Source organism: Anas acuta, chromosome 3, assembly GCF_963932015.1.
Source record: "Anas acuta chromosome 3, bAnaAcu1.1, whole genome shotgun sequence".
Lineage (NCBI taxonomy): Eukaryota > Metazoa > Chordata > Aves > Anseriformes > Anatidae > Anas > Anas acuta.
In genome coordinates, this window is record NC_088981.1 from 6,644,530 (window position 1) to 6,667,155 (window position 22,626).

At 41.4% G+C, this 22,626-nt stretch overlaps 1 protein-coding gene across 5 annotated transcripts in view; it reads right to left on the minus strand.

Moving 5' to 3' along the window:
* BFSP1 (beaded filament structural protein 1) overlaps positions 1 to 22,626 on the minus strand; it is an 82,370-nt gene that overhangs the window by 51,170 nt on the left and 8,574 nt on the right. Inside the window, exon 1 of one of the 5 annotated variants that reach the window (XM_068675442.1) lies at positions 139 to 203. The exons of 1 other annotated variant lie outside the window; for it this stretch is intronic. The gene's annotated coding sequence lies outside the window, so the exon portion shown is untranslated. Of the gene's footprint in view, positions 1 to 138; positions 204 to 22,626 lie in introns of those variants that run through there. 3 more of the 5 variants (XM_068675443.1, XM_068675448.1, XM_068675445.1) reach the window with 3 other exon arrangements.

Consider the following 22,626-nt stretch of genomic DNA (forward strand, 5'->3'; position numbering starts at 1 on the left):
ATAAGCAACACAAAAACACTTTTTTTAATGCACCCTGTAGAAAAAGAGGTTTCAGTTCCTTGCCCCTACTGCCATGAATATTCAGCCTAATTTTCTGCCCCCTCTAAAAATTTTAAGCTCTGAAAAGCAAAAGAATACCTCAGAAGATGAACAACTGATTATCTCAAGATATCTCGAGATAATCAGGGGACTTAACAGTGACCTTGGTTCTTTGTTTATTGTGAATTCATGTATTCTGCCAATGGTTCATTTTAGCCAGTTGGTAACTTGTTAGCCATAAATCCCACTTAATTATTTCTAGCTAAAAACAAACAAAATGTTGATTTGGCATAAAACAAAATTCATCTAACAAAGCTTCCATGAAATTAAACCTATTTATCCCTTTGTCTGCTAACTGAACCATCAGTAATTCTTTCTCCATATACTGCACAAGATTTTAGCTATTATTCTAAGCAAATGAATTCAGGACAAAAATAGAAACAGCCATTAAAAGATAATGCTACTGGATAATTCTTGCTCCTAGCTCTGTCTACATATATAAGCTTAAGATCTTCATGATACTCCAATCAAGCTGAATTAAATGCTTTCCAAGTATAATTTTGTGCTATATAAGCTTGTCTCATTAAAAATTGTGGGGGGACAGCCTTGTGACTATGAATTAAAATATTGCTGAGACTGCTTTGTGCGTACCAGGCAGGCTGTTTGTACTCTCACATTCCTTGTTTTTACAAATGAAAGAAAATGGTAATCAGGGTTCAGTACATTTATCCAAAACCTCCAAAGCAGAACCTTCAAGAAATAATAAGGCATCAAGCTGGCCTTGCAGAAACCTCTCATGCCCCAAATGCAGCAGCACTGACTGTAGTTCAAGGTGTCGAAGTGGCAGAGAGTGACCCTTGATCTGTACAATAGCTGCCTAATAGCTGCTGTTGTCAAAACAGACCTAAGGGATTATAAATAATTATCACCTCCAGGAAGATGTTTCTTACATGTCTCCCACTTAACCTTAACCCGATTATGAGGCTGTGCGGTGGTTTTGCAAACCTTGGAGATCTGAAACACTGCTCTGCACAAACAAGTTTTCATTTCCCAGTTAAGTGAGCCTAGCAAGCAGCTATTCTGAGGTTCCTTTTTGTGGCAGAGACTCTGGGACCTGGGATGCCAGTTATCATACTGCTACCGCAAGTCCCATGTCTATTCAAACGGAGCAAATTCCCCAAAGCCACATGTAGTTCAAGCCAGGAAGGTTTTTGTATGCAAGGCTCCTGATGGTGATCACACAATGGCTGTAGAGCAAAATATGTACCCCCTGACCAATGGGATTGTCCTGCTGGTAGGGCAGTAAATCAGGGCTTTGAGTGAGCAGCATGCTTGATCCTTTTTTTTTTTTTTTTTTTTTTTTAAAAAAAAAAAAAAAAGTTATTTTTATATAACATATTGACTTCTTTCAATCCACTTTGTACTGTATCTAAAGTGGCTATGGCTGCCATTCCATCTCAGGATTTTCTGGTTCTCTATTTTAAATGTCACAGCCAAGTTAAGCCTCACTGTCAGGAGAATGAACATGCAGTCACCTGTAGAAGAGTTAGCTCTGACAGATATTCTCTGCCTGTTGGTTGTCTCATCAAAACCATATCTTGTCTCACCCTTTTGCCCTCAGGGATAACATGACCTCAACAAATGTCAGCTTCATAGCAAAACATTTCTGAATACAAATGCTCAGCCCAGATACAACAAACTCCATAACCCCAAAATGTGACAGAGCAGGTAAGTGGTGAACAACATCCTGTTTGTTGAGGATTTTTGTTAAACACAGAATCTTGGCCACAACTGAACTTGCCTCTCATAAGGTGGTTCCAATTTGCTTGCTTCCTTCAAAACCTTTTAACACTTGGCAATGCATACAGAGTCAGAAATTTATGGGGAAGGAAATGATGCTGTGTCAGAAATGGTGTCAGATGAATAGCAACAGGGTACCTGGTAGCCACACTCACTTTTGTGTGTTTAGCAGAACAGGGAACTAGAGCTGAACGGCTGAGAGCTGTTGATATCAAGTTGGTGGCCATATAGAAGACGTGTATGATGATGCACAGATGCTTTCAAGTCAGTCTGTCCTTTTCTTTCTTCCTATTTCTCCCAATTTCTCCAATCCAGGCAAGGAGGTACTCATCAGCTATCTGGCTGTTGGAGAACAGCAACTGAAGTATTATACCAGTGCTCTAGTTCAGCCAGTGCAGCTGGTCAGGCAGGTGGTCAGCAGCTCCAGACGTGACATTCAGAGCACTCTTCTCACAACTATTCTCCTGTAACATTTTCTAGTTCATATACTGCAGCTCAGTAATGACCTCCCAATCACTCCTCACTAATTTTCCTCCGAAGAACAGTACAGACTAGAGCAGAACTTCAGCAAAACACCTAAAAAAGGATGGCAGAGAGTGTAGCTTTTCACTGTTCAGCATACTGCTGCTGTGTGGCTGAGTGCTCTCAACCCCTATGGACCAACCTCACACAATCACCGTGTCCACTTGTGCTTGCCACCGCCACATCTGATCGCTGCTTCTCTCCATACAGATGCAGTTACAAGCAGGAGTCCAAGCTGTAACAAGGACGATGTGCCCACTTCATCACAGCATCAGCGCAGAGCTGACCACCCACACGTCAGTCAGCCGTCAGGGCTGCTCTCCTTGACATGGTCTCTGTATTGCTCTGAGCAGTAACAGTATGCTCAGCTTCTGAGCAGCTGTGTTTTACTGTAGAAGAATTTTTAAATCTCACTTGCTGTCAGATACACAAAATAAATCACTAAAAGGCAGGAAAACAATTAATGGAAATGGGTTTTCATCTTTCCATGCTGAACTGTGTGGTAGATTTAGCACATTTTGTGGAGCAGCAGTGTTTAGAGAAGCCAAAGGTCTGGTCCAATTTTTGTGATTGATCCTTGGTCTTAATTTAATTCTCCAGAGCTGAATGGGGCTGAGGATGTCTCTCTTGCATTTACTGTCAGGGACAAAAGGGCTTGGCACTATAGTCATGCTGATAATACTGTCACCTGTGATAACAACATGATTAAGCAGGTATAGACGTCGTACCTTCCTGGCACGCTGACTTCTGTTCCCTCATGAAAGCAAAGCACTTGCTTCAGCCATTATCTTCAACACAGAAATTTATCATTTACTTCTCACATGCTTTTCCATTTTCTTGACATTTAAAAACAAAAGTACCTCTGGCCTTACTGGCTCCCCTCCCCGTCAGTACCCGAGACACAGCTCTGCTGACTGGGCATTCAACCTTCTGCTCCCCTGAAAATAAATGAAGGCTCGGAGGGTTCGTTTCCAAGGCAACCCCTTTGGATATCTGCACGAAGTTACAGGCTTCGGAGGAAACTTGCGAAGCTGCAGAAACCCCTGCAGGAAGGACACCTGCAGCTCGCTCTTTGGGGCTCAGGTACAAAGGGCCAGATCCACCATGGGTCTAAGCTCTACTGAAGTCCTGTAACATCCCAACCAGATGAATGTGACAGTCTGAGATGAGATGAACTCCTTCGTGTGAAACTAGCAGCAGCTGCTAGAGAGGATGAGAAATCTCTGCAAAACACTGTGCCTTCAAAGATACTGAGCAAAACAGATGACACAAGCAACATTTCTGCAGCCCAGGCGAGAGCCCTACCTGCAGAAGCACAGAGTAGGAACAGAACAGCTTTGCAGGAGAACAATACAGCTTCTGGAAGCAGCTACCTCTCTGGTGTGGCTGTACGGGAGGTCCCGTGGGAGCAGAGGCTTACTGGACACAATTTCAGAGAGTAATGGCCACGTTAGTGAGAGCATCTTTTAATTTTCTGTGGAGGAAAACCAAGGTAAACATGAATAAATTACTCTGAAATGACTGAGTGCCAGAGCACTCAGGATTTAACAAGGGAAAACTGACTGCCAAAAAAAAAGAAAAAAGAAAAAACAGTCCTATCTAAATAAAGCTCGAGTTGAGCAATGCTGAACACTCCAGGGCATGGCAAAGAGAAAGAGTCTCTCTGGTGAGGGTTGGAAAGCAGTTATATCAAACATTGCTGCAGGTAACAGAAGTCATGAAAATGAGAAAGAGATGAGATCTTCATTCCTGGTGGTTTAGTCCTTGCGTGAACTCCATGGGCCAAATATAATTCATGAAGCCAGAAGGATTTTCTTTTACCATAAAAAGAGACTTAAATTGTAAATTAGTTGTTTAATCCCATTGTTATTCTTGCAAGGGAGGGACCACATACAATTCCAGCTGGTAATTACTGCAACTAGAATCCACCAATGTTTCCCATTGTAAGATGTTGTTTTCTGTTGCTTACAACTTAGTCAAACTGCCAAAATTGCAGAAACAGCCTTATTTTGACATTTTAATATTTACATCTTGAACTTAGAACTGCATGAACCTACCTGCATTTCTAAGAAAAGGCTGGGTTTGTCTTTGTCAGAGAAGGCTCTAGCTTTATCTGAGAACACAATGGCACATCCACTACAAAATCAAGAAGCCTGGTGATGCAGGGGAAGGATATATTTCTGCTTTATTCAAGGTTTCATTCCTGATTCTACAGCAGGGCTTCTGTGCAGTTCTGCATGGGTGAAAGCATCAGACTTGCCTGCATTCCCAAGGTGAAATGGGGCAATTATTCTTCTTCTCTACCAACCATTGTCTCTGTACAGCTCAATAAAACATTTTTGGCTTCTTTCTTTGTGAGCATGCAAATCCCTACAGCCAACAAAGGGTGTAGGGATCTGTGCACCTCCAGGAGGTGGTTTGGGAAATGCCACCTCAGCCATAGGTGTGCCTTCCCGATGAACACTGAAGTCCTGCTCAAGACGATGAAATTGGCAGTTTTGTGCCCAAACTAACTAGAAGGAGCCCATCTCAGCAGTGCTAGCAGGAGATTAAGTGCTACAGAGAGCCCCAACAGTGGGTGGGGGTGGCACCGAGACCCGTGGGGTAGTTACTGCTGCAGAGTTGGGGATCAGCAAATCCAGAAAAAACAGCACATGCCTTACATTCAGAAAGGGGCAGCAGACCTGGCAGTCTCGGGATCCTGAGCTGGAAGAGGGAAAGAGATGCTACCAAAGCCAGCCTGAGTCCTTGGACAGACGGTTGGTGTAGCCCTTAGTTATGGCAAACATGAAGGAGCACATCTCTGCTACGTAACGGCAGTGACAGCTCAAACATTGCACACCTTGCAGCTGAATCTTTTCCAGGAGCAAAACTCTGTCCTACTTCTTAACACAGAGTTGCAGGGCTTTCCAAATAGTCACCAACGCGATTGCTCCCGGACACAAGCTCTTCTCCTTGCTGGGTAGTGCTTCAGACACATGGAGACCTGCCCACCTCTCTTGAAACAAAACAAGACATTTTAAGAAGAGGATGCTCTGCTTCGATTCTTGTTTAGCAAATGCATTCTTGATTATTTATCTATATTCTTCTTGACACCTTTCAAACATTGGAAATATTCACATCTCTGCAGACTAACTGCATCAAGGTTTCTGACTTTAAGGGCATCTAGAAACAGCAGAACTGAGCCATCCCAAGTTACAGCGATTTTTTTTTTTTTTAATTAGTAGCATATTTGATCTATTCCTATAATCGTCTTTGAGAGTCATTGGGGGTTAGGGAAAAAGATCTGTAGTTATAAAGTAAATTGTCAAGCCAAATTAAATTGAGCAGAGCCTAGCCATCCTCTGCTGCTGCTAGCAACCTTCAGTTGTGCTTTCTTTTTGTTTTCATGTTGCTTCCTCCCCTTAAAGGAATAAAGCCAGCATCTTTCACTACCAAGCCAAATATTCAGTAAATGCAGTCAGTAGCCTCCAGCCCAACTAAATCCTGACGTTAGTTCACCTCAGCAGTGCACAAAGACCATCAGCACTGCTCCTGGTGGACTGTTAATTGGGTTCTCTGTCTTATTACACTCTATTACAGAAGCGACTGTAATCAAATGGCTGTGTACAAAGAATATATCACTGGCCCACTGCATGCAATTTTTTCCTGAGACATGCTCTTGTTTTTTCACCAGCAGCCATCGTTCCCTAGAGGTAAACAGACAGAATCTGCACTGTCTACCAGACGGCACCTGAAGGAGGCTTTTTTGTTTGTTTCTTTTCTTAAAGCAAACAAACAAAACATGACAACAACAAACACAACAACAAAAACACAAACAAAACCACACAAAGCAGATATTTCTGAGGGAGGAAAGCAAAACCAGCAGAAGAAAAGATAATGCTAAATTAAAGAGTGCTGCTTGCATAATGGATGGTGTGTCTCATTAGAAATCTTTAATTGCTTTTCACCAGGTATTCTCAGATACACAACCAGCCTTCCAAAGATTTCCCTTGAGAGCTCTGTGGCAGAGCTGAGACTCCTTCTGCCACCATAACAGACTATTTTCCTTTTCACTCTCAGGCATATTTGCAATGAAAAAGCTAAGTTTCACCAAACAAATGCAGTATTTGAAGCACGGATACAGGCCCTAGGTTTAGATTTCACCGCTTTCTGGTACTACTGACAGACGACCATTCTTTATAATCTTCAGAGATACTTTAACAGCAGGAAAGTGACAGATTCAGCCGGAGAGTGAAATAGGTCTTGAAAGGCTCACATTTCTGGTGCTTGGACTCAAAATCACTTGCAGGCTGATGAACAAACATGATCTTTTTCTCCCCTGCGCAATATGCAGTTTAATTCCAGAGCTCTTCACAACAGAACTTTGCAGAAGCCAAATTATAAATAGGTTGAAGAAATTAGACTCATTCATCATTGGTGAATATTAATCAGGATGGCCCAGCCAGTCTCCCAGTCTGGAAAACAGTACTCAGCACATTGCCAAAGGATAGAAAGAAATATGTACAGAAAGATATTTTAGGCACATCCTGTTTTATATAGTCCTTTCCGAAGTTTTTCCCAGTGTAGCTACCGGTTGAGACTATTTACAAGACTAGATGAACTTTTGGACTGATCCAGAAAAGCAAACACAATGCTTCTAACACAGAAGGACTAAAAACTCTAAAATAGTTTGTTTTGTTTGCCCACTTTCCAAAGTTTGAGCAGAGGAGGTGATCTGCAATTCAATAAAATTGTACTAACTTTTCTGATATCTGCACCGCAAGTATCTAGACATTTTGCAGTGGTGATGACACTTTGTGTCATTTTGTGTGGTGACACAAAGAAGATCATGGTCATGTAAGTTATCTCATCCTTCCTAGCAGCCTTTCCTGATCTAATGAAAAGTAAAATTAAACATGAAGGCAGGTAACAAAAAATGTATGCATGTAACAAAAAAAAATATCTGTATCAAATTCATATGTGATGCAGAGCTGCTGAAAGGTTTGCACTACAGAAGCAAACCCAAAACTTTTGCCAGGAAAAGAGTGGGCTTCTTTCCATTTACCTCCCATTGCAGCTACAATGTGTCTCAGCAGTCCTTCCAGATTTGCCTTTGCCAGCTATCTTAACGGCAACTAAGGAACTGCAATTGTTGGAACAGTCTTCCCTTGTGTGTTGCATTTCTTGTGCTGCATTTCTGAAAACATTATCAAGTCACAAAGAGGGAAAAAATCAAGCAAATTGCCTTTGAGTTAGGCTGGGTACAAATCCACTGTCCAACATGAGAGACAGTGGGTGTATTGTATTGTATAATACTGCTTCAATGCAAAACATTGACAAAAAGACCTGAATCCAGATCCATAAGTCAGGGAGAGAGAGAGATGCTGTCTCTATTGACATCATCTCAGAGTCTGATCCATGGAATTGAAAAAGAGCTTGATTGGGTTCTTTGCTCTTGGAAACTGCAGGAACAGGTACCCCAGCAGTGCACACCAACCAGGCTGTAGTCAAAATAAATAAGTGTTTTTTTTTTTTGTTTTTTTTTTTTCCTCCAAAGCTTTTTGCTAGGAAAAGTACAGTAACAGAAGAATGGCCTGTTTCTTCTGCAGCCGTGCATTTAGCACAGACTTCCTTCTCTTGTACAGTTGGGCAGGCTTGTTCTGATTCAGCAAACAAGCAAATAAGAAACAGCCATAGGGGAACAGGAGAGAAAGCACAGGCTGTGAAAAACTTTACCGGAAAAGCTGCATGGGCAAATACCAAGAACAGAGAAAGCAAACAACATAAAAAGCGGTAATACAACTAAAAACATACAAGGCAAATATTAGCTGGAATTATTGCAAACTGAATGAATACAGTAGATATTCAGAAGAGTGTATGGAGAGCATCCCCTGCCTGTGTTCCAGGGAGGAGGAGAACGACCCCGCAGAGCCCAAGCTCTTGTTGGCAGGAAGCCTGCCAAACAGAACCCAGTCAACAAGACTAAAATCGCCAGACGACAACACGAGGCCTTGCTAAAAAGCCAAATGGCTTTTTTCGTGAAGGCACTGGAGAACTATAAAATTTATGAAGCGAAATTACAGTGGTATGAAAAGAACCAGCACTGTTAAGCAAATTGTATGCTAGTAGGGAGGGGAAAAACTTGCAGGGAAAAGAGGTGAATGGAAGTCACACCAGGCAAGGCTTATCACAAATATCACATGCTCCCCCTAGCGAGCATCGCTGCATTCCTGAGCAGATGAAGCAGGCAGTGGTGAATCAAGCTAGCCCATGCCGACAGAGATGGTGGAGGGGCACTGCTTTATTTACAACCTTTTCATCATGCAGATGATAGATGGAAGCACATTAAGGCATGCATTTTGTGGATATGACCCGTTAGCATCATGGCTCTCAGATTTCAGCTTTCTCTGGATTGATGACTTCGGCTCACGGACTGTTTTTATTAGAAAGGAGCTGATCACCCATGCAGCCTCCTGAAAAGCACTCTCTACATGCTTTACATGGAACATTTACAGTATGAATGCTTAAGCTTAGTGCATTTTGTCAGTTCTGCTCAGAAAATTCTTGGGTAAAACTAATACAAAACCCAAACCTTTCTTTATATTGCATTATATTGCATTAAACAGTCCAAACCAAGACAGCACAGGTCTTATCACAGCATAAAGCACATGGCTTGTGCAAAGTGACAGGCATCATTAGAATACACTGTAAACATTCATGTGCTTGGATTTGTGATTAAAAGAAAAGAAATTCTTTGTTGTTTAGCTTAAAACAACTGCTACCGTCACACACACCGACCCTCCCTAACGCTTTGTGAGAGACACTGCTGTGTGCAAACCCTCGCTTCTCCTCTACCCTCTCCATCCTTTTTTTACTGCCTTGGACCAAAGTTGTTTGTGCTGTGAGGGAATGCCCCCACCGTCTCACCTCCCATGGCAGGCTTCGCATCCCAGGCTGGCTCTGGGGAGGTGAGGGTAGGCCTGCAAGCTCCAGCAGGACCGCACTACCCCACCACGAATCACAGAGCACAGCTCACTTCGGCTTACCTGGAAACGAAGAGACTCATGCTTGCTCTGCCGAGGCTCCCTTAGCATCAATACTGCGACTGTATTTGGGGAGCCTGAGGTGGCAAGGCCTCCCTTTTGATTTATTTTTCTTCTGGTTTCTCTCAGCTGGTGGGTCAGGACATGCCTGTTTCTGAAGCAGAGAAAGCAGATGTCGCTTCTTTCCTTGCTGCAACAGTAATCATCTAAGAGGTTAAAGGCACAGACTCCATCACTGACATTCATATTTTTCAGTATATACAGGACCTGCCTCTTCTTCCCATGGCATCTCCTCTACCTTCCTTCCAGTCATACCACCCCGCTTACTCCCCTGCCAAACTTTCCCTCAGGACTTCTCCCTGACATCCTGGCTCTCCTGGCACCCTTTATCTGGTCCATTGCTGATGTTAGATCTTTGCAAAGCTTTTTAATTATTATTATTTTTTTTTTCCAAGCCCAGAGCTTGGCATTGGCTTCCTGGCTGCAGTTGATAGGACTGGGTGCCTTTTCAATTTCTTTTGTCTGCAAAACAGGTTTAATAAAACTTGCGCTCCTTTGTAAATTGCTTTATAATGCCGGGATAAGCGCTACATGACAACTATGAATTATAATTACCTTATCACTCCACCTTTTGGTGCATACACCCACTTGCTCTGGGACACTGCAGTCACGCATAGACACCGAGAGGTAGGTAGAGTCATGAGCTTGAGCCAGAACATAAAAGCACAGTGGTCTGAGACAGCTGGTGACCGAGATGCTGTCACCGATGCCATCCTTGCAACGAGCACAGCGCAGGGCAGAGCTGTCTCCTCAGTGAATCCCTGCGCTATACAGAAGGCTGCTAGAGAACTGAAAGCTGACTTGAAATTTCCCTGGAGCTTGGCAAAACGATGAAGGAGGAAAAGTTTCAGACAAAAACTGTGGAGTTAAAGAGATTTAACCGGACATGTTAAATCAAACTTTTTTTTTTTCTTCTTATTTTAAGAACTCAGCTGAAGCTTATTTTCCCTCTCCACATCAAGCAGCATTCTTCTGGGACAATGGAAGTTTTATCATGGGAGGATTCAGAGGCATTTCTATTTATTTCATCACTACTATGCTAGGGTGAAAGCACAGGTCTTGGGGCATTCAGTAGGCTCCATTAGATGTGGCTGCTTGAAAACATATTCTGCTTGCAAGATTAGCACTGAACAATGGCTCAGTAGCAGAGATTAAGATACAGAGAGATAGAAAGATGTCATATTTGGTGAGGTCTAATATATATTTGTTTTCTGTACTGGTTTAGCTGTTTTTGTTAGCTAACAGCAGTGTTTATTCCCAGACCTGCACAGAGAAGATGAATAAGTTAAGGCCTTGAAAAACGTGCGTCTGTCCTTTATGATAGTAAGAGATTTCTTTCTTGTGCGCTCTACTGAGCGAACAGATCTACTTACCATGCCTCAGCTGCAAAATGTTAGCTATCTATCAGCTATTTATGACCTCCTAAATTGGAAGGAAGAAAGGAAAAAAGCAGGACAGAAGATGTACTGGTTTTGATCAAATTCTGATGCTTCATGCTTGTAGGCCATTAGTCTTAAAAAATGGTTTGAATATCTACAGACCAGGTGTCAGCTATTTGGGACCCACTGACTTCCGTGGACTTTGGACTTCTCTGCCCAACAAAAGCAGCAGCACTTTAGTTGCTGAAGACCAGGCAAGGTATTCCTGGTTTGTCTAAGAGGTGTAGCGCAATTCCAAGTGTCGCTGAGCTCTGACACCTAGAACTGACATTGTTGTTTGATAGTAAGAAGTTTTCATTAGTTTTACCTTACCCAAACACAACATATTCCCTGTCCCAGTGTTTCTCCTCTCTGATGGTAACTGCAGCTGTAGCTTCACAGAGGATGGGTTCTCCATATCTAAATCTCTGGTATTTCCTTTGCCTCTTCTCTTTAGGAAGATTTACTCCAAATGACAGGCTTATTTTCTCTTGTACCTGCTGGAAAATCATTTAATTGCACCTAAGGTCTAGATTCATCCCACTGCTATGCCCATCTCTGTTAAGAAAACTTTACTCCGCTAAGAATTGGGCAGGTACCCAAGACTTAGCAAGCACTGATCCAGTGGCCTTGTCTGCTGGGATGTTCAGTTAGTGCCTGAAGTGACCTTTGCTTTGAACACGCTTTATTCTAGCTCACAAAGATGGTTCTGCTGCCCATTTCAGTATCACTAATCATTTTAATCTCTTTATTTTTATACAAAGTCACAATGGGTTATACTGCCCAATTGCTCTGTCTAGTCTGGCAGCCACCCTCCTCTTCCCTCACAAACAGAAAGCTGTTCTACTTCACACAGCATTTCCAGCCTTCTGCTTCTTGTCTGACACGCATTAACACTTCAAATAAACCAGTAACACCTTCTTTCAAATTAGCAGGACTTTTCAAATCTGCAGGAATTTTTAAGAGGAGACAACAAGGTGGGTAGGTTTTTTGTTTGTTTGTTTTGAAGTGCCCGCAGCTTAGATGAGGCAGTGAATGGATACAAATTATTCCAAGTGCTACAAATAATTGCTTTGCATACATTTGGGAAGTGAAGAGTACCAAATCTCAGCTAGAGCAGGCTTTGGCTCAGTAATGTGTTGGAAGAGGCAACAATTTCCGTCATTCCTCCTAATCTCTCTCAACATTTCAATCTCTCTCATCACGATACAAACAAAGCCCAGCTGACCCTGCCCCACAGATATTTGAACCAGGGTGATAGCTTTCCTGCAGTGAGCTCGTGTTAGGTGGTTTTGATCTTCAATCAACACGATGCTCCAGCACCAAGGGCTAGGAATTTAAAGTTTGGGACCATATTCAAAACAATGAGTAATTATTGCCTGGAGCTTAGAGTTTGTTTTGTGACAAATTTTAATCATTAGTCATTGATTTAATTATGATCATGGACTTAAATGGAATCCTGTCATTTGCCAGTGCCATTATACAAAACGTTCTTTAAACAGCATCCTTGTATCACAGTACAATGTGAATGCATTCAAAAACAACTGGTAAGCTCAAGCAAATATGCAAATACCAAGTGCTGAAAGACTGAACTAAACACCCCAAATTTGGTCTATTGGAAAAAGAACTGAAAACTTCCCAAGATTCATCTGCTTCCTACTTCCATGTGGGTGGTTTTTGTGCTGCTTACATCTTTCAGGTACTTTTAGTTCTGGTCCATGTCCCACCTGAGAAATTCTACAAAAACAAGAGATAAAGCATGCATTCATCTAGAATGCTATTAGTAGAGAAACAAACAAACAAAAAAAATAAGTACTCTCTGCTATCATTGACAAGAAAGTTCTGTAGAACAGAAGTAGACGTGTTTAAAATGATAATAAAAACTTATTATCTGTGCAATGTGATAGACTGCTTGGTTATCAGGTGAACTTTGATGTCTGTTCATAACTGACCATGTTCCAAGAGCAAAACCAAATGCAAACACTCCACTTCTCAGAGTTTGTACCATGGAAGCATGAAGTGCTTCACATACAGCATATTTAAAACAGTCACTTAAATTAAAGGAAACAATGTCAGTAGTGGAAAACAACAACAACAACAACAACAACAACAACAACAACAAACTCCCTATTGCTTCCTGTTCCCTCATGGCTTGTGATTAGGGTCCTGCAGGAAGGTAGGTCTTCCTTGTCCTGAAGAGGTGCCTCAGCTACTGAAATAGCTCTAATCCCAAAAGAGGGGTACAATTTTTGGTGTTTATTTTCACCCTGTCTGCCATTTATCACCAGTAGCCACCGTATCCTAGTTGAAGAGAGAAGCCCTGTTTGCTCTCACTGAGTTCATGCCCTCTTTGGAAGAAACAAAACCATTAACAACTCCTAAAATAGCAACTCCTAAAATTTCCAAAATCACACATACACAACAAGGAAAGGACTGCCAACCTACTCAGATAAAACTGGCCTGATGGTAGGTAAAGAGGAAAATGGTAAATCAAAAAGTCAAAACCTTAGTCTCTATTATGATGGAAGAAAGAGAACAAAAGTTAGTTCCCTGCTCCACCTTGAATTCTGGGTCAAAAGAAACACATTGTCAAAAAATTAAGACAAGACATTTACAGTTGCTCTAAGCACACGTTTATACACTGCTTGATGATGCTTCATTTTACAAGCCCTTATAAAATTACTCAAGGAAAACTCAATTTTAATTCAGTGGTGGATTGAGACTGCCATATTGAGCACTTATTTATCATTAAAACAGAGATAGATTAAACCACCAAAGTGATTTTAAATTATTTTTATTTTTTTCATAACAACTCATGTTCCTGTCCCTCACAGATATGGTTTGAGGATTCACCTGGACAGCAAGTCTCAGCCCCCAAAATCCAACCTGAATGGAAAGAAATGGATGAAGGAGGTGAGAACAGCAGCTGAGCTGTGGTAGAGTTACTGCAAGCCTCTTAGAGTAAAGAAAGCCCTATATTTGAGCTCAGAGAATGGCTGCACAGCAGTGAGAAGTATTGGCCAAAAATGCTGTTGGAACTACGAAACATGACACAGTTGCAATGGGAGGTTGTACAACAATCTTAACTTGAGAAATCTTAGAATCCTATCCAAAGCATCAATTATTGTGTATGCAGCTTTCCAATTAACATGTATGCAGCTCTCCATCACTCGAAAAAACAACAGCAGGAAGAATTGAGAGTGAGGGATGATTTTGAACTACCTGATCTTTGAACAGTTTGGAAGTGGGGAAACAGAGAGAGATAAAGGTAAGAAGAGTCAGATTAAAAATAAATAAATAAATTAGCGGCAGTCAAAGTAAATGTTGAGAAAAAATAGATGTGACTTTATAAAGATCAAGACTAGAAACTAAGAATGTCAATTAATAATGGAGGAGCTGACTCTAAAGACCTCAAAATATAATACCATCCTCCATGGTTTTGCTTTGTTTTCTAAACTCTTTGTCCTTAACATGAAATAAAATATTTGCACAATTTTAGCAGACTATACAGTACTTTGTAAACAACCCACTGATAGCTACATTATAAGGAAATTCTAAGAAAACATCAGGATAAGGAATCAGTGGTATCACTTGAGATGCCCCCTGGGGAAGGACAGCCATCCAAGCACTGAGGCTGATTTTATATTCCCATTTCTGTTTCAGAGTATCAAAGCCGAGAATCATACTGTCCTCTGTTTAGATCACGTAGCAGGCTCAGGACAAGATGAATTTCCTACTGATACTATGTTTGAGGAAATTGCTCATTGCATGTTCCCTCAGGCTGGATGCCAAAAGGAAATTAAAGATACATTGGCCAACTCAGCTGCTATGCAGTAACAGCATCTGAAAAATACAGCTCATGATCTTTGCCATGTCAGGGCAACCTCTCTGCAAATGAAAGCTAATAAGATTTGGATTGAAAGGAGCAGTGATATAGAGTTTTTAATGTCTGGGACAGACTCTCAGCTGCTGGTATGGCTGTACGAGACAGGATAGAATACTTACTGAGGACCAGGACCCACAAAACTGTCAAATTTATCACCTTCCTTTCTACCAAATGATTTGCAACAGGGAAGGAAAATGCTGCAGCTTGCTGAGGAGCAAGATTTTGTCAGCATTCAGAACAATGCTGATGTTTATTAAATGGGACCTTTTTGAACTGGTACCAAGTCAGAGTTTTCTGACAGCTGATTTCATTTGGGCAGGAGTATGAAGGGAGCTGAAAAGGAAGCAGTGTGGTTTTTCTTCCATAGATGCAATCTTTCTTTAAAAAGTCCCTCTCAGATACACGTGACAGGACAATTTGTACACAGCTCTAAACAAAAATATCACATTAAACCAGCCAGCTGTTGAAAAAGCAGCAGACAACAAATGGCTAAATTATGCATCCACTTGGAACAAGGACACCTGGATCCTCCTGCTTTCACATCACTGCATTCCTCTCAGAGGCCAAGCTTTCTCTGTCACATAGATATTCAGCGATGTCCCTGCCCTTAGAGATGCTGAACACTCTGTCCCAGTCCCGAAAAACATTCAGAGATCAGAGTAATCCTACTGACTCATTCGCATCTCACATACTCTCAAGGACAAAGACAGAGCACTCCATGACGTTCAGGCCTGAGCCCATTTTCTGTTGTGCATGGTCTATGTCACTGTGTCCTTCCCCTCACTGCACCACTGACAGCCACCGACTTTTGTGTTGCTACTCCTGCAGAGTACCCTCGGTGAAAGGGGAAGAAGTCCAAAGCATATTTGTGCTTCTTTGGGATCAGCTAGACGTTTCTTCAAATTATGCTGCAGTCATTTGAATTTCCCCTTGAAATCTGTTCTTGGCTGCTGTCCATGAACAAGTATGATTTGCAACTTTAGCCCTCAGATAATTCAAGTGTACCTAGAATCCTAGAGCATCCTGAGTTGGAAGGGGCACACAAGAATCATCAAGCCCAACTCCTGGCTCCACACACGACCACCCCAAAATCAGACCTTATGTCTGAGAGCATTGTCCAAATGCTCTTGAACTCTGTCAGGCTCAGTGCTGTGACCAGTGCCCTGGGGAGCCTGTCCCAGTCCCCAGCCACCTCTGGGTGCACACCCTTTCCCTAACCCCCAGCCTGACCCTCCCTGTCCCAGCTCCATGCCATTCCCTCGGGTCCTGTCACAGCCCCCAGAGCAGAGCTCAGCGCCTGCCCCTCCGCTCCCCTCGGGAGGGAGCTGCAGCCATGAGATCCAACACAAAGAAATGCATTTTAAAAAAGTGAAGGGGAGATGGATTGTCATAGATTGCCTCCTTCTTACTGTTTTATGCACTAAGTGCATTGCAATGTACTCATACGGTGATACTTCTGTGCTGGACACGCCACTTGTGGAGTACACTCCACTTACTTTACAGCAGGGTTGGAAAGAACAAGCTTTTTATTATTATTATTATTAGTATTAGTATTATTTTGAAAAAGAGGAAGGAACTGTATCGATTTCAAACTTGCAGGGGCAGGCTGCCAACTTTCTGCCTAGTCCAAAAAGAAAGATCACTTAAAGCATAAGTTAAGGCTAGTGCCAGCTTTATCAGGCTTGCTAACAATAACCTCTGTGAGAATGGGTCTCAGATACAGAGGGAGATGTATAAATATTCTCCATGGTTACAGATTTCAAACCTAGTCATCTGAGGAGTGAATGCCTTTGTGTCCATTTAGTTTAATTAGAACGGAAGCTTCTTCAAAAGCAAATCACATATTCTGTTTAGATCACAGCCAAAAATTCCAATTAGGCTTTCCATAACAGACCATGCTTCCCAGAAAACACAGCATGTTAATAACGAGAGCAGCAAGAAGCAAGTGGAACATAAAGAAGGTATGTATTCAGCATGGATGAAGGCTGGGCTGCTGTAATATGGCCAGTGTCATTAAAAAAAAGCATGGGTCTATTAGAAAATGATAAGAAGTCTAGAAGATATGACCTATTAGAGAAGAAGAAATTATGTTGAGTCTGCACAAGAGGCATCTGAAGAAGGACGTGAGATGTAAAAGCATTCAAATATCCAGAAATCAGTCACAATAAGAGAAAGAATCAAACTGAGAACTTGGAAGAACAGTCCACTGCAATTTACTAAATAAAGAAACCACCACTGTCTTGGAAAATCCTGTGAGCCAAAATGGATCTGGCCATGCTTTTGTATGATGACAGTATCATGTACGCTTGTCCTTTTCTTACTCCTTCTCAGGCACCTTGCTGTGACTGCTGTTGGAGTCAGACTGCTGTGTTAAACAAACCTTTGCTCTGGACCACAACAGCAGTTCTTGCAGTCTTCTGTGCTCTCCATGCCCGCGGTGAATATAGGACAAAATGTTCAGGCTTAAATCTACACAAAGGAAAATTCAGGCTGGTTAACACAAGAAGCACAAGTCTCCCTACCAAAAAAGGCAGCAATTCTTCTGACTGATTGTTCAGAGGAAACGCAGGATCTCTATTGCAGGAAAATTTTGTTGTAGTTTATAATGTTTTGTATGTGTGTGGAACAATGGAAAGAAATTTTTGTCGTGATGGACACGGATCCTGCATGTGGAGAAAAGAACGGACCAGACCGCCATCAAACCTTCATTCATCTTATGATATGAGGATTTAATATTGAAAGGTTGTTAACCCACCACCCTCCCTCCATAGAAGGTCTGCACAGTGGTTTCAGAGACCTGGACTAGCTAGAAAACACCTGATAGAAGCATACCTCTTCTATCATGCTGCAGTAATATTTCCTAGGTGGACTGCTAATTAAACAAAAGGTAGGGGAGACAGCCTAGCTACCTGGGGCTAGAGCTGGGATGGTTATTGAGCACTGAGGAATGTGTGTCTGCCAACTGGCTCCATGAACCTTCTCCGCATGCTGAAAATATCTTGCAAACTCGTTGCTAGGTGTTCTGCTCCTTGACATTTACATGCTTGAGCAAAAACACATCTGCTGTTTAGCAAAACGTCATAATAAATGACATTTTTAAACATTGTCTGCTGCAGTTCTGATTAGCTCGTAAGCAAAGCATTAACATCATTGCAGTTCTTAGAGGTAGGTCTTGTTGTGTGACAGTCAAATACAAGCTGACTTTTTAAAATGTTGGTGGGCTGGTGTAGCCACTTCTAGAAAGCAAGTTAAAATATATATATATACATCAACTTAAAAACTTAACAAAAATAAATGGTGTTGTAGGAATATTCCTACTAATTCAGCACTTCTAAATAATGCAAGTTAAAAAGAATGATGTGAGAGTTCATGCTATCCATTACATTACCTAAAAATAAAGTATGTCTTTTGGCAGACATTAGCCTAGAGCTCAAATAAAGAAATACATACTCGGTGTCTGGTCTCTGGTTCTGGCAGCTACACAGAACAACAGTTTATTATTTATTGTTCTGTGTAGCTGTTTATAGTAGCTTATTCTCCCAGTACGGATTTTCAGGTGACAGAGGAGAACAATGCTACTTTTGTCCAGTTGAGTTGTTACAAGGGATGTCTCGTTTCATTGGTAAATGGGCATCTGTGTGTCCGCACAGAGGCAAACAGGTAAATAAACACCACTCGGTGCCTTTCAGACTGAGTCCTGTAGTTTTGCCAGACTGATAAAATGCGGACTTGAATAACAGAATGCTGCAGAGTGGCTTCTTCTTGACAGCTCCTTACATCAGCTTTGAATGGGGGAAGACATCACTTGCTGGGCATGTCAGGGACTCACTGATGTTATGGCTGGCTGTAGCAGCAGAACAAGAGGAGCAGCCCCTGAGGCCCTGCCCCAGGGAGGAGCTGTGATGAGGACAGGCAGTCCATGTCCCATCAACAGCTGCCAAGCTGCAAGAAGCTGAGAGAAAGGCAAATGGAAGAGCAGGTCATTATTTCATCTCTGCTGCTGCTGTTATATAAATAAATGGAGAGAGCAGAGGCTTTCACCTCTGAATCCAAGCCTGACTGACAGTGATTGAAAGCCTTTACCAGGATGGCTGTTCAGTGACAAGGGATGAGGGGAGGAGGTTGAGCAGTGTGACAGTGGCTCCCAGGAGGTGGATGTCAGCATGGCAAAAGAGACTGACAGCCACCTCCTGACAGCAAAGGAATGAGTGATGAGCATGTTCCAGGAGTTTTGGGCACCTCACATCCAGGGCTCCTGCAGTACGGTTCTGAGAACAGCACACCTGCACTAGGTTTGCAACCTTCAGCCCGTTCTACTGCTGGAGAATAAGGGAAAGGAACAGGTCATGGCTCAAGTCTTCTGGGAGAACAAGGTGACTTCAGGCAGCCTTTTACAGACTGATGTGAAGGACTCAGAAGTTGTTAATAATGCTTTCTGTGCTAGTTTGGCTTAACTTCAATAACTGAAATCTTCTGCACCACTGCATGCATCAAACCACCCATTAGCCGATCAGATTTGAACTCAGAGACATTAAGGAGACACAGCACAAGGGCCATATTTGTCACAGTACAGAGATTAAGCTGAAGAATCCTACTACACACTGAAATGTACGAATAGACATCTCACCACACGACTGCATACAGCATAAGGTTGAAAAGCTTAGAAAAAATGGTCTTGAGTAAGTATGAACTTGGCTTAAAGGGGAAGAAAGAAGAAGTTTTTATGTAAATTAGGGATTCTGGGAGACAGAGATGGTCACGATTAACATAAATCTGTTCCAAATATGAAAGGTCATATAAACTACTTGTCAGTGCAGACTAGGTTTTTCACTTTGTATCTTGCAATACTTTGTGGTTGATTTCAAGGTCAAGTTCTTAGAGATGACAATCTAAGAATTTCAACTTGTTTCTTACAAGGAAAAGCTCAAAACTTGGGCAAACTCCAACTGTAGCCTGTGGGCCTAAACAAAAGAAACCTCCCATAACACGCAGGGCAGATAAAAGGCACTGTAAACATAACCATGGTGAAAACCCACCAGTGACATAACCATGGTGAAAACCCACCAGTGCTGAGATGCTGCTGACTCCATTGCTCTTGCTACCATGCCTCTGGCTCAGACATTCTCTAAAAGAAAAGTCACCATTTCTGGTGTAACTCAGGAAGCCAGCTTTGCCTGGTTGCCCATGCCAAGCCCAAGGAAGGGTGACTCAAGCATCTTTCATTCATCCTTTCGCCACCATGCATGGACCCCATCCATATGCTTCAGGCATGCCAAGTCGCTCAGTTCTTGTGAAATGTGCTTCTTCTGCAAGAGGGAAGAGGAATGATAAAGACCATCGCTCTGCTCTATGTTCAGAGGATTGCAGCTGTGAAAAAGATCAGTGAACCTGCTGAAGGATTCCCCATTCTGGTGTCTGTAGAGCAGGCACACCGCCAGTCATCATTCAGTGATGTATTTGCCCTGGAATCTCGCAGCTCAATCTGTTGTAACAAGTCTAACAGTAATAATAATGCAAACTTCCACTTCTGTCATAGCAGATGAAAAAAAAGAAGTGCTGATAATCTGAGAAAAAGGTTTATCAATACATCTGACAACAGGCATTTATAAACAATACACATAATACCAACAGGCATTCAAGTGACTTAACTGCGCAAATCTGTTAATTAGAATACAAACATTTAGCAGGGGAGGTCTGTTTCACAGCATCTGATGTTTATGCATGTTTGGGGGGCTATTTTTAAAAAGCTGAAGGCAGAGTATGATTATTTCAGGAACATTTCAGTGTGCTGTTTCTCACAAAGCCTAAGTAATTAGTGCTGAGGGTAATTTGTGTGGAGGTGTTTATCACCTTTCTGTTAGCATTTTTTACTACAGTTTTTCTATTAATTCAGCAATTTGATACTCAGCTGACATACTGAGGGCTGATACAATGGAAAAGCAGATAAAGACTATAAATAAAGACCAGCTCAGAGTGGGGGCATTTGACTGACACTACGAATATACTCTCACTGAGACAATATGGCTTTTTTGGCTGCTTTCTGGAAAGACAATTAGCAGCAGAGAGCTATGTTAAAACAAGTCTAAATAAGCATAACCAAAAGAAGTTTTCTTTCTAACCAAAAGAATTTTCTGCAAGTTATTGAAGGCCATGTGTTTAATAAGCAGGGTTGGGAGGAATGGTAAAAATTAAAAAAAAAAAACAACAACTGAGATTCAGGATTGAATTCCTACCTTGTGCCACATTTTCTCTGTATAGCTCTAAAATTTCATATTAATATAGTCAATTATATAATTGAAGATCGATAGTTTTGTCTACACAATAATTAAACATGAACTTGATACATAGTTTAATATTAAGAAATTTCTGTCCCATTTGGACGGAAAAGAATCCTATATAATTTTTTGTTGTCACAATCCCAAAGATTTTCTTTATTATGAGAAAGGAGGACAGGCAATGGATACTATCTAGCATGAGCACTAAAGAAGCCTAAAATTAAGACTGCAACCTGAGAGACTTACAGAAGTTTTAAATGGTACAATAGTCTCCCATGAATCAAGATCCATTTTAAGCAATCCTCTTCAGAGTTAATGGTAGGTATCAACCAACATGTTTTAATTTATTGTAAAGACGATTCCAGTAAACCTTTCAGACTGATGTCAAATTACCTTATTCAGATGCAGTCCTTCAGAAGCTGAACTACACTAGAGAAGCTGACACTTGGATCACAACAAAAATAGAGTTTACCAACTCTAATGGAGTTTTCTCAGAGGCACTTCAAAAATCAGCTCCAGTGTTTGCAAAAACAAACAAAAAGCATATTTTGTAAAGTGAGCCCTGGAGAGTGCTTGTCCAGTTACCGTAACAAAGCCTGATGCTTATAACTCATTCCTTCACACCACCTACGCACAGAATCTCACAGAGGATGGACACAACCTTCATTCCATCTGTTTTAGCAGAAGCACAGCAGTTAGTGCTGTGATCCTGCACTGTTTAGCTGATGCCAACTTTTGGGTCACTGTTCTGGATTATGTTGCATGCCACAAAGGTTTAGAAACTAGGAATACATGTTCACATTTTGGTCTATGTAAAGCAAAAGCCCTTCGTTCATTCTGAGGTTAATGTATCTCATGCTGGCAAATTCCACTTTGAAACTGCATTTGCTGTTACAGAAGATGTGGCATCTCTGATTCTGCGTGCAAATAGATCTCTAAAAACCACAGAGCTGACTACTAGACTGTGCTGCAAAAATCTGACATTCATAGAATAAAAATTAGCAAAAAAATTATTGCATTAAAGCATTACTTGTTAAGTACTTCATTAAAAAAGAGCTGTTATTTGGAAAGATCTCTTATCACTTGGGATTAAAAAGTGGAAAAAAAAAAAAAGAAAGAAGCAATACTCCTGGGGTTTTTAATATAAAAATAGTCCCCTTTAGAAATAGTTTACATGAGCTTGTCTGTGATGAATAAACAAGAGATGCAGGGGTAATTTTTATCATTTTAAATAAATATTTTACGAAGTGTTAGAAAAATATTTCTTTCATAAGTGTTCTGCTCTGGCAATTTATTTTTCTAATTCACTAAATTAAAATAGAGAATAGGTCAAATTATCAAAAACTAATTTGTAGTGCAGAGATCACAGTGAGTAATCTTGCTTAATGAAGCTGTAATCAATGTCTGAGCAACTCCATTATTAGTATCATTACGTTATTTACTTACGCTCTGTATTGCTAAACTCTTCACCATAAACAATCTTCAAAAGGCAAATCTGCATAAGCTGAAACGTGTATTACTCCAGAGTTTTGCAGACAACCTCTTGTACGTAGCTCTCACACAAGACACACAACATGGGATCCGGAAGATCAGGCTCAGAT